Source organism: Miscanthus floridulus, chromosome 9 (assembly GCF_019320115.1).
Source record: "Miscanthus floridulus cultivar M001 chromosome 9, ASM1932011v1, whole genome shotgun sequence".
In the NCBI taxonomy this organism is placed as follows: Eukaryota; Viridiplantae; Streptophyta; class Magnoliopsida; order Poales; family Poaceae; genus Miscanthus; species Miscanthus floridulus.
The window spans coordinates 81,965,913-81,971,412 of record NC_089588.1 but is presented as its reverse complement, the minus strand read 5'-3'; positions in this window follow the sequence as shown (position 1 = coordinate 81,971,412).

The following is a 5,500-nucleotide window of genomic DNA, read 5'->3' as shown; positions in this document are numbered from 1 at the left end:
CAGCATTCCCTCCATCCTGGAGCTAGCCTTTGGCTGCTCATCAGTCTCGATGGGTGAGACTGGATCCATCGTACGCCTTGCTCTGCATCAAGTCAGCTAGTCAGTCATCACAAAAGTTAAGAAACTACAGCAAATTCACTCCAAGACAATGATACTTACGGTTTGGTTTGTCGGTTCAATTTCTTGAACCGGTGGTGCCTGCCCGAGCCCCCAGGTGCAGCCATGGGGTCGACCCCCATACTCTGTGGAGGAGGTCTTGGCTCCTCCACAGTCAACCTTTGTTCTGCTTGATGCTCTGGGGCCCTCTCCGCCTGCTGCTCTGGGTTTGCCTCCGCTTGTTGCTCCGGGACTCCCGTCGTTTGCCCCGCAGGGGCTCCCGTCGTCTGCTTGCGGGAACTTCCCTCGTCCGCTACTTGGGGACTTCCCTCGTCTGTGGCTTAGGGACTTCTTTGCCTCCCCTTGATTGATTCCCCGTGGGAGTGCTGCACGGAGGCTCCTTCGTGCTCGGTGGAGGATCTGTCGGAACTTTGTCGTCATCAAACTAGTCGAACACATCGGTCCTTCGCGTTCGATTGGTCTAATCATCGCCAAGCGAGATGCCGCCTGGTTTGATGGGAGCAGCACCCACCGTCTTCCTCCTCTTCTAGGCCGGCCTATCTGCCGCTACCCTCTTCCCCTAGACTTTCTTCGACATCGGGGGGGAACTCTCCGTCCAACCTACATCGTGCCTCCAAAATCCGATGAGACGTCGATGGCACTTCCTTCAGGATGAGTTGGTGGTCGTGCATCCACAGCTGGTGGCCAATTGCCCTTCGGCACACTTGAAAAGTACACCGCCCTATCCTATGAGTGGATCTTCGCATAGGTAAATCAGTCCACTGCTTGGCAATGAAGAAGGATAAAAAGCATCAGGAATAAACAACTGAGATATTTACCTGAGGAGGCAGATTTTTGTAGTTGAAGGGCTTCGTATACCCTGACATGTTGAAAGAGGAAAATGGAGCGAATAGCTCTCTAGCCTGCTCTTCACAAATGTTCCTCGACAGCATCTCTGGCCTCTCTTGGGTACCGTCGGTCTCCCCCTTGAACTTGAAGGCTGAATGCACCCTCTCTTTATAGGGCTACATGCGGCGTACTATAAAGCTTGCTGCTACCGATCCGCCGTTGGTTCTCACGCCCCTTATTAAGGCAAGAAGCTCTCTCACTTGCTCCATGTCAGCGCTGTTCGACGTCTCCGACCAGCTCCTCTGACTCTCCGGGATGTGGTCGGCGTCGTAGTGGACGGCTAGGTGGCTCTATTTTATGTAGAACCGCCTGGCGTTCCACCCCTTCAATGATGTGTTCAGCGGCACAGTAAGGTACTCGCCCGCCATCCCATCGCGCAGCTGAAGGTACACCCCACCGACCACTTTGGAACCACCGCCGCCTCTCTTTTTCAGCCAGAACAGGTAATGAAAGAGGTTGAAATGGGAGAGGATTCTGACATATGCCTCATAGAAGTGGATGAAGATTGAGATGTGCAGAATGGTATTGGGATGGAGGTTGCACAGGCTAACCACCCAAAGCTCCAACAGATCCCTTAGGAATGGATGAACAGGAAATCCCAACCCGCGCCAGAAATAATCCTCGAATACCACCACTTCATCGGTATGAGGCATTTGAAAGGACTCACCGAGGGCTGGCCGCCATTCGGCGATAGCACGATCAGGAAGAACGCCAGCCTCCACCAATCTATTAAGCTCCGCCTCTCCCGTTCGCGATGGCACCCACTCTTCATCCCGTCGGGCACTGGCACTCGCCTTCTTGGGGCTTGTTTTCTTCGATTTGGCAGCTCCTTTCTTCGGTGCCATCTCTCCGATGTGATTGGGGTTTGGCGGCGGAAGCAAATGTGGAAGTGAATCTGGAAATGCGAGGATTGAGGATGAAGACGGGATGGTAGAGTGGCAAGGATATGAACGCGGGATGCGGCGGCGCAGTTATAAAGCATTTTCCCCACCCTCTCGCATTCGAGGGTTTTTGGGAAATCATGCCCGCAACTTGCGTCCCTCTGAATTCTCCGACGCGGATTAATGGGCCATAGCCTAGGCTTTCGCGTAACTGCAGCCCATGTCGCTCATTTATCATCGCTGTTGGTTATTACTCGCCGAATAATCGCCGACTTCTCCGCCATTTATTGAGGCTCAGTAACGGTTACTGTACAACCATTACTCCAGTTTTTTCCATGATAGCGTTTTTCAGATATCTCCGTAAACAACTTGGGGACTGGCTGCCTGCTCGGCCGGTCTTTTTAATATTTTTCTATTTCTGACCCTGGCACCACGTGACTGCGTCACCTACTGTCAGGCTCGGGGACTAAGTGGGCACACTTTACCTTGCAGTGAATGTGCTCTCTCTCATTTCAGGGTTGTGCTCGAGGATTGGCTGCCTGCTCGGCTAGTCTTTTACTATTCTTCTACTTTAGACCCTGGCACCATATGACTACGTCATCTACTGTCTGGCTTGGGGACTAAGTGGGCACACTTCATCTCGCGGTGAATGTGCTTGCTTTATTCTAGAAGACTCCGCGCCTCTCTAAGCTGAGGAAGATTATCTCATTTTCTCGTGGTCGGACTCTAAGTGGGCACACTTGATCCACTACGAAGAAATTTTTTATTCTGAACTTGAGCTCCTTACACCCTTATGGCAAACCATGCTTGGGTTATGCTGCTCGGCTACGGTTCGTGCTGCTCAGAAATAGTACATGCTACTCGGCAATTGCTCACAACTGCTCCGCAACTCATCACGGTGGTCGGACCATGAGTTCGACTGCTCGGCTTTGTTCGCGTCTGCTCGGACAAGCTCAAGACGGCGTTGCACAACGGGTACAAGGTGCTCGAGGACTAACTGTGGGGGGTATGACCCCGGATACCCATGGTAGACCACATGGGCTGTGCCCTCAGGGGCGGCCCAGCCCACAAGACGAAGCCTTGCGGGGCACGACTCTGGTCGGCGCCTTCCGCAAGACATCTGGAAGATATCCTAATGATACTACGAGATCTGTTAGGATATGTATGATTCTAAGATTCCTATAATCAGTTATTACTTTCCGGTTATCTCTCAGATCTAACCGACTTGTAACCCTGCTCCCCGGACTATATAAGGCGGGCAGGGACCCCCTCCAAACACACGCAATATCAGACGATAGCTAATACAAACCAACAGACCACAGGAATAGGGTATTACGCCATACTGACGGCCTGAACCTGTCTAACTCGTGTGTTTCTGTTGCCTTCTTGTTCTTGATCTCACGCTCCTCTGCCGATCAATCTACCTTCGTGGGATACCCCTCGAAGGACTGCCGATGATATTCTGTCGACAGAAATAATGAAGGATGGTTTTCTTGTGTCATCCAACAGAATGAAAAAAGCAACAATTTGTGCTACTGTTTGATTTAATTAAGACAAACAGATATGGATATTTAACTTTAGCCATGAGCAATTCAGCATACTTGTTTGCAACTTTTAAGTAATCTATTAAATTGAAGAAGAGATCATGCAGAGTTTTCTTATTCGCAAATGAATTCTCCTATTAGCTAATTGAAATCTAGTCATGCATATTGCAGTAAGGACTATATATGTCCATGTATGCACAAGATTAAATTTGTCCTGATTTTTTATAATCTACCATTACCCTTATTTGTGTACAACATTTTTTTGCTCCCACACAAACAGCCACATCACTTGTTTTTCCTATCCATTTGGAGCCCGTTCAGCTGGCTAGTCAGCCGGCTTGTTCTGTTTTTTTTCCCAGCCGGAGCAGTGTTTTTCTCTCACAACATTCCAACATGAACAATGTTTTCAGCATGAACAGTAAATAATCCAGCCGAAAACTCTCTTGATACGGCACCAACGGCCTACAGAACACCTAGCTTCTAGCATGTCCGTGCCCCATCCAGCCCCCACGCTCCTAAAAAGGCTCTCTCCGTCCTTAACGCGGGATGCGGCGCCGCCGTGCGCTTCCACTTCAGCCTCAACCGCTCTGGCGAGCGCGGCACATGGGCCAGAGCCCCGACACCCTCTGCTTGCCCCTTCTCCTCCGAGGTCGCCGCCTTCTTCCGTACCTATTCCTCCTCCTGGCCTCCCTCGCGCCGCTGCTGCTCGACGCTCCCCGCCTCCCACTAGGCCGCTGCGCTCCATAGCTCGATCGATGCCAAGGCCGGGTAGCTTCTCCGGCACGCCCTTGCGCGGCCCCTGGAGCAGCATAGCCCAGTTTACGGCCACCTGCAGATCGGCCGGCCGGCAAATGCCTTCTCTTTCTATTTTGCATGTTTTTCAACTGTATATGGAGCTGCGAATGTATAAACAATTAGATGTGAATATCAATTACGTAGTCTTCCCAATTTCTGCATTTGCCTTTGATGATTTACTTTTCAATTTTTGGTCATGGGCTCATTTGTTTGAGAATGTATATACTGCACTTTTTACATGCTAATAAATTTTGTTTCTAAGTGGCACCTTTCTCAGATTATGCTAGCAACAGATATTTGTTGCTACATATATTTTCAACTATATCTCACGTTTGGTTTTGCAATCCAAGGAGGCAAAGTGATTCAATCCAAGGAAGCCAAGGCACTATTCAACCAATAAAATCATACTTCTTAGTACCTTCTCTTGGCCCTGTATTTCCTCCTATTATCTAAAAACTGCATTTGCCTGCTGTTATGTAGTTCTTGAAACACGCAACAAACGAAAGGTTGTCCTAGCTTTTGCAATATATACTTATGGAAACACAGGAGGTAGTTGGAATTATTGTTGGTATTTTTTCCATCTTTTATATGTAGCCTACAAAAAATTGTTTTTCTTGTAACTGAAATAGTTTTTCAGTACCCAATAGCTCTTGCAGACTGTCTGCTGTTCATGTCAATGCTTTCCCTACTTCTATCATGCGGGTGAATCTCAAATAAGCTCATATGCGCATTGCAGAAAAAATATTAAAGATTTTAGTACCTGTGTGCATTCATAGATTCTTTGGACTATGTATTGTTGTTTGCCTCATCACTGTTTTTACCAACAAATATATATAACCCACTTTACTCTATTTCCTCATTCGTGCCATCTAGATTAACTTTAATATTGTTTTTATACTTTACAAAAGCCAGTTGCACTCTATGCAGTCAGATTCAGATGTAAGCCCAATATGGTCAGCGAAAATTGTGGAGAACTATTGTGCCAAGGGAAATTTGCACATATGCTACATGGTGTTGCTTTTCTGAATTCATACCCTTCTTAGTTTTCTTGTTATTTACTGAAATTAATGAATGCTAATTCTTCCTACCAACATTAAAAGAATAGCCTTGACTACAGACTGCTCAAGCAATCGCGTGAATCACAGAGGCTATTAGCTTAGTGATACAAAAGTGGTATTTTTTGTAGCTTGTTGATTTGCTATTCTATTACCTATTGGCCATCTTTATTGTCACCCCTTTAGGTGGTTCGTTGGGTGCTGCCTCTGCATTTGACAT